General features: G+C 51.5%; 1 protein-coding gene across 1 annotated transcript in view; it reads right to left on the bottom strand.

The window, feature by feature from the left end:
- The window catches only part of Trerf1 (transcriptional regulating factor 1), a 196,693-nt gene extending 190,621 nt beyond the window's left edge, over window positions 1–6,072 (bottom strand). Inside the window, exons 1-2 of the mRNA XM_023721274.1 lie at window positions 6,001–6,072; window positions 5,296–5,382 (exon numbers count right to left, since the gene is read on the bottom strand). The gene's annotated coding sequence lies outside the window, so the exon portion shown is untranslated. The remainder of the gene's footprint in view (window positions 1–5,295; window positions 5,383–6,000) is intronic.
- Window positions 6,073–6,967: the final 895 nt, after the last annotated feature.

Here is a 6,967-nt window from a genome sequence, read left to right as displayed (position 1 = left end):
CCCAACACAGGCCAGCTCTTCCCCTTGGACTCTTCAAGGGCCTTTTCAACTGACCCCACTGAGTTTCCTATCAGCACACAAATACAGCCCCCTTTCCTTTACATATGGGTCCTACCAGCTCCCACCCTGTGTCTCTCTCCTCCCTCAGTACAGTCAAACTTTGCCAAGAAGTTGGCTGTACCTGTTATTTGGAGTTCCTCAGCCCACATTCTCCACCCAAGCCTCTCCAGTCCTGGTCCTACCCAATCCTTCACTTTACTGCTCCTCCTGAGGTCACCAGCTGGTTCATTTTGCCAAGTGTAGTGGCATCTTTTCTGACCTTATCAGCTCTGTGAAATATCCAGTACACATACATCCTGGACAAGCACTTCATCCAGTCTAGGGTGAGCCTCCCCTCCCCCAGTCCTAGAGCTTGAGCCCTAGGTCTTCATATTGAGCTGTACCCTCAGAGCCTTTAATGTCTATATTTTTAGTTGGAGACAGGGTCTCCCTCAGTTGCCCAGGCTGGGCTCGAACTTGTGATCCTCCTGCCTCAGCCTTCCAAAGTGCTGAGACTACAAGCATATACCACCATGCCCAGCCAGCACCTGTATTTTTTTCTCTCTCTTTTGCCTTGCTCATTTGGAACCTGATGCTCCATCACACTATGAACCTGACAGCTCCATTTCACATCTACAGTGATCTCAAACTTAGTGCCCAACGGAAAGATCTTGATTGTGCTCCTCCCTGTCCCAATCTTCCTCTCCACGAAGAGCATCACCCTCAATCCGAAACTGCTGACCCCAGAAACCTCATAGTCATTCCACCTGTCTTGTCCTTGCACCCCAGTCACCCCAGCCTGAGCCCTGTGCCTTCTACCACCAGCATCCAACCTCTCCCCAGCCTGGTCTTCCCTGTGACCCCCTCCTGCTCCTCTTCTCTTGCTCCTGTAGCCTCTGTTCTGTGTCCCCCAACACTGTACCTGCCCCATCCACCTTCTTCCACCAATGTACTCTGTTTCAAGCGTGAATTAGGGCTTGGTGCTTCCCACTTTGAACTTTCAGTGGCTTCCTGCTGTAAATCATATAAAACCCAGGCCTCTCCGAGGTTCCCCCAAAGCCAGAGCTGTGCTGCCCAGGCCTCTTCTCCTTGGTGCACTCTCTCTCCTCTCATGCCAAGTCCTAGGAAAAGCCCATCAGCCATTGTGGTTTTGTGGAAGCACTGATCACACTTCACAATGCACCCCCTTTGGGCACCTGCAGGCGCAGCATCAGCGGAGGCAGGACAGCCCACCTCTCAGATTCCCTGCCCTTAAGTGATGATTGGCAAACAGGAGGTGCTCAAAAAGCAGCTGCCACAGCACAAATGCATAAACCAGAGATTCCTTTATTTCCTTTTTGTAATTAAATCAGAGTTTCTTATAGCATGAAAATGTCTGTTACTTCACTCTACGACCCCACAATTATCACTGTCACTTTGGCAAATGGGTTCTTTTTCTTTTCCTCCACTATAAAATTTTTTTCTTATTGTTGCTAAACCAACTGCCTAATAACTAAGCATATCCCAACTCACTCCCAGCTTATTGTCTTTTTTTGTGAGAAAAAAAAAAATCCACTTCTTAAGTAAATCGAAATTACTATGAACAGCTACTTTTTTAAAGACAGGGTATTGTTTTATAGGTCAGCCTGCCCTTGAACTCACTATATACCCCAGGCCGGTCTTGAACTCTCAGCAAACCTCCTGCCTCAGCCTCCCAAGTGCTGGGACTACAGGCATGCACTACCATGCTTAGCAACAAGCAGTTAGCCTAAGAATTTAAAATTCCTAGAAAATATCAGAGGCTTTTCATTGAGTATTTTATTTAACCAGGAAGAAAACATTTACTGAGAGAGTCATGGGATGGCTCACAGTATCGGGACCATCCTATAGATTAAAAATGCCACTGCATCCTTGTTAAAAAGCAAGCCAATAACCACAACCCGGCTGTTCTTGTCTCATTCTGCCCATAAAAGAAACCACCTACATTTTAGCCTCTCCTTTAGTTCACTGGTTTCCCTCCAATATGCAAATCCAAAACTACAGTATCATTAATCCACAAGATCCCAGCAGATTCTAATCCCCTCCCAGCCTCATGGTTTATGAGGTCAGAAATAAAGTGAGCCAAATCCAGCTGCTCTTGGAGCAGAACAACCCAGATGCGCCTACACAGCCTGGGGCCTGAGCCTCTGGTCTGGACCCTTACTTCCTATGTCACTATCCAAAGTCAATAAAAACATCAAGAGCCTTCCCCCAAAATGCCTGTGGTAAACTAGTACTCTGAATGTGAGAAATACAAAATGGTCATTGAGTCCCTCAGCCAAGCTCCAATCACGCACAGATGAATTAATTCTCTGCAGAAAGTGGTGGGCAGGGCCACGCTGGTCTTCGGGATCTATCCCCTACTCCCTCCAAGCTACCTGTGCCTGGAAATAACAGCTCAACTAGCCTGGGACTTGACTAAGCAGTAGGCCAGGGAGCCAGATGGCAGGAAAGGAAACTTCCAAGATGGACTGAAATGATTTCTGGCGCCTGGGATTATCTCTCTCTCTCTCTCTCTCTCTCTCTCTCTCTCTCTCTCTCCCCCCCCCCCCATATAGATGGGAATCTTTTTCCCCAAATGGTGGCACTTTCACCAGTCATTCCTGGTGTTTGACAACAGCAACTTACACGTCCCTTTATGGAATGTAAAGGCATGAACTACTTTCTCCAAGAAAAGACAAAAACAGAAGTTGTCTAACTCACCTAAGTCCATGAAGCAATTGGCCACTGGCCCAGGAAGACACTGTCAAGACCTCTGGGGCTCTCACTCCACGAGACACATAATGTCAGAGGGAAAAGGACTCACACATCCAACCAAGTATTTTTAAAAGATAAAAATTCTAAAGCCAAAAAATGGCTAGAAATTGGTACCCTCTCCATTTTTCTTTCTAGTGACTTTCCCCTGCTTGGAGCATCAAACCAGCTTTAAAAGTCTTTAGCCACTTCACAAATACTGTACATTTGAGGCAGCTGTTAAATATAAGGCAATGTAACACTTCTTCCGTAATCAACTTTACGGACAATCCTTATACTTTTCCCAAAACGAGTGCTTCCGGTTACTAGGACCAACCCACCCATCAAAGGAGGAGGGAAAGAAAATTATAAATCAGCTTTGTTTTTGTGACCACACATTTTATTATATAAGCAGCACTGAATCTGTCCGCTCTTTACAGGGTAAGCTCCCATCTCAATAAAAAAAACCACAAGCCCAAGCGAGTGAAAGGAGGCAAAGCAGTACTTTCTACACAGTTCACAGAACAACTGTTTTCACAGCAAGTTCGCATGGAGGCTGTGTGATGTTGACGCGTGCCTGCTATGTGGAAGCCTGCTTACCAAGCTGTGAAAAGACCCATGTTCACTAGGAACCTGCAGAATTAATCTTCGCAATGTTCATAAAGCACAAGAGCCGCACTCTTTCTGAGACCTCGAGCTGGCTTCCGCACAATCCGCTGGCAAAAGTGGACATGCCTGAAAGGGTGGGGCCCTGAGAGGTGTGTCACCTGTATCAATTCCTATAAATCAAAGCCTGACAATCACGATATTTTAAAAAGAACGAATTATGATTCATAGACCTTCAAACATTTATTACCACAAGAATATTCTCAGTAGAAGGGGGGAGTTACTCTGACTTGATTAATGACCAAAGCAAGACAATAAAATAAATCTCATAAATATAAGGAAAAAAGCTGAACAACTGCTCTTGGCTTCGAGGCTAGGCATGTAAATAATTCCACCCTGAGATAAACACACCTAAAGATTTTATTTGTCCTCCCAGCATATGATACCAAGTAGTCTCCAGTTTTCACGGTTAAAAATAATAACTAATTTGTTCAACTAACGCTTAGATAGGAATATTTGATAAGCAACAATAATATTTAATTCCCAGCTAATTGAACTCTCAAATTGCCAAATATCAACCCCTCAATGTGGAAATCTGATGACAGGAAAAAGAGAGAGAGAGAGAGAGAGAGAGAGAGAGAGCGCTGTCCATCAGGAACACAAGCCTTTTCAGCCCATTTTTCTCCCTTACAGATTGGGGAAAGCATAATCCGCTCTAGTTAACACCACTGTTTGGTGTTTACTCCTTGAACCTACTGAATATCTCCACCCTGGCCCTCCTAAAATTATCCAGGCGAAGTTAAACTCCCAGCACCATCAAGGCCCCTGATAGCCAAGACCTACAACCCTGCTACAGAAGCCAGTAGGCTAAAGGCCAAGAAATCGGAGGCTAGGAGAGGCAAAGCCCGTGGTTAACTGGTTAAGTGCTGAGTGCACTCCTTAGTTATCCTTCCAGTGGGCAGCAAAACTACTCTTTCCCTCTCCAAACCCATTTCTTGAAAGGCTGAAGATGTACAAGGTTGGCACCAATTGAAACAACTTCCTCTCATAAAGCTCCCCCAGCTCAGGCCAGGCCAGGAGCTGGTCATTCCTAAATGAGCCACTCCCCACCACAGCCCAGGCCGCACGCCGCGAGCAAGGGCTTCAGTGTGCTCCCTTGCCAAGCGGCGACCCGTCCGGGGCAGAGTTTCCACGAAGCTGGCTCCAGCAGGCCGATGGAAGGCACATAGAGGAACCAGAGGGTTTTCGGAACCCAGGGATGGCAAGGGCACATGCTCCAGCCGAGCGCTGGCCAGAGGTAGCCTGCCAGGTGCTCTCCGCCTCCCCGGTGAATGGATGGTTTTGTTTTGTTTGCAAAATCTATTCCTTCAGACCACCAGCGGTAACTTCACAGTCCCCCATAGTGAAGTTGAGGAACGGAGGGGCAAGTTCGTCCCCTTCTACATTCTCCGTGCCGGGTGGCCACACTAACTTCTGGGGAGCGCCCAGCCCCCACAGCGCCTGCGGGCACATACACAGGCACACATGCATCATGTCAAAAACCCCAAAAGGCACATCCCCAGGGTCCTGTGGTTTCTTAGCTGGAAGAATGAAGGCTTTATAACGTCCCGGTCTTGCATGGCAAACCCACTCCCGGCACCCTCGCAGGCGTGGTGGCCAATTACAGCGCCCACCTCCCCCTCCCCCTTTGCTGGGATGCTCTGCAGCCCCGAGAGGGAGCCGGTAAGAAGGGAAGCAGGGGGAAGGCCCTGCTCACACCCGGAAAGTAAAGGGGCAGCGGGAGACTTGTGCTGCCCGGTCCCCCGCTCTTTCCTCCCCACCCACCCCACCCTGTCTTCTCCCAGAGCATCCCCCCAACTAATTTCTTTTTAAATGAAATGTAACAAGCTTCTTGCCTACCTTGGCTGTTTCTGCAACAAGTGCATGGCAAAACGACAGGAAGCCCAGTCTCCGCTTGGGGGGTGCGGTGGGGGGCAGGCGGCGCTGCTGGAGTAATTTCAATATTAATTTATGTCAGCCGCTTTCTCGCAGAGCTACTCACTCCCAGTACTGCCCTCAGCCCGTAAACAAATATCGCTCCGCCAGGAAACATACTCCCCAGATGCAAGCCCCTCTCCCCAGCAGGGAACCTGGCCCCTCGCACCCCACCCCACCCCCAACAGCGTGCTCCCCCTCTCCCAGTGGGATGCGCAGGGTTTGCAAAGCACCCACCCACCATCTCCACCTCCATCCCTGCAAGAAACTTACTCGGCCCGTCTACGCCTCCACCCTCCCTCCAGGAAATCTCTCCATATGCATTCAGCCTCCCCGCAGGAAATCTGCTCCCCCCTCCCCCTTCTATATGCATGCACCCCTCCCTCTGCGGCTCCCCACACGCCCTCCCCCGCCAGAAACTTACGGGCGAGCTAGCGTGCAGGCTCTCCCGATCCTGGAAACTTAGTCCCAGCTATAGTGCCCGCCAGCCCCAGTTCCCGGCCCGGCTCCCCTCCTGCCCTCCGCCGCCAGCAACTCTAAACTCTCCGCATCCACCACTCTCCCTCCCCGGTGCAAATTCGCAGCGCCGGGCTGCGCGCGTGCAGCCGCCCGCCCCTTCAGGAAACTTACTCCCCGTCTGCATGCACCGCCTCAGCCATCGCTGGGAGGGAAGGGGGTGTGCTGGGGAGCCCGAAATACATATGCATCTCTCGCCCCTCCCCCGGCCGCAGCCCACTCGGGGCCGAGCCGCGGCAACCTGGCCTTACCTTTTGCATGGCTCCCCACCCTCTCCCCCTCCCTTAGCCGTTCCTCAGCACCCCCTCCTTTTTCACCCATTACCCACCCCTAGCAACCGTTCCCAAGCTCCTCTCGGCCTTTTTTTTTTAAATCCAGGATGCAAATTCCTCCCCTGTCAGCAAATCGACTGTCAAATTATTTTCTTGCAAAAGGAGAAAGGCGGGGTGAGGTGGGGGGAGCAAGAGCAAAAGGGGGGGAGGCGGGGGAAGGGAGGAGAGGGACAGAGGAGGGGAGAGATATCCCTCCGCAAAGCCGGGCTGTCCGCGGGCGGGGAAGCAGGAAGTAAGGTGTCCAGCGTCGCGCTCGGCCCGCGGGTCCTCCGCGCGGCCCGCGCCCGCGGCCCCTGTCCCCTGTCCCCCGGCGCGCCGCGCTCGGGCTGGCGGGGGCCACCTGGCGCATTGTTCACAGCCTTTCTGGCAGTGCATGTGTGCGCTCTGCGTACGCGTGAGGTTGCACCTTTTGTAGGCTGGCGAACCCCTGGACAAGGATGGGACGAGGCCCCAGCGACTGCCCCGCACGGGACCTGTCAGTCCTGGGCTGCAGCGAACTCTCCCGCGTGGCCGGGAAATCGAGGCCCGGGAGAAGGCAGCGTGGCCAGGAAGATGCCGCCTTACACACGGACCCTTGCAGGATTGCTTCCTGCGTAGCCGCCCCGGTTATTGTAGCGCGCGTTCCAATCTAAAGACTGAGGTTGGGGGGCGGGGGTTGCTTGCTTATTTATTTCTTTATTTTCGGAAGGCTTTGCCAAGATGCCAAGGGCCAAGCGGGCTGCGAGGGGACGGGCTGCGCCTGCCCCCGC

The sequence above is a fragment of the Octodon degus genome, unplaced genomic scaffold (assembly GCF_000260255.1).
Source record: "Octodon degus isolate 3935 unplaced genomic scaffold, OctDeg1.0 scaffold00005, whole genome shotgun sequence".
Taxonomy (NCBI): domain Eukaryota; kingdom Metazoa; phylum Chordata; class Mammalia; order Rodentia; family Octodontidae; genus Octodon; species Octodon degus.
The sequence above is the reverse complement of the archived record's forward strand: the minus strand, read 5'-3'. Positions and strand labels throughout refer to the sequence as shown.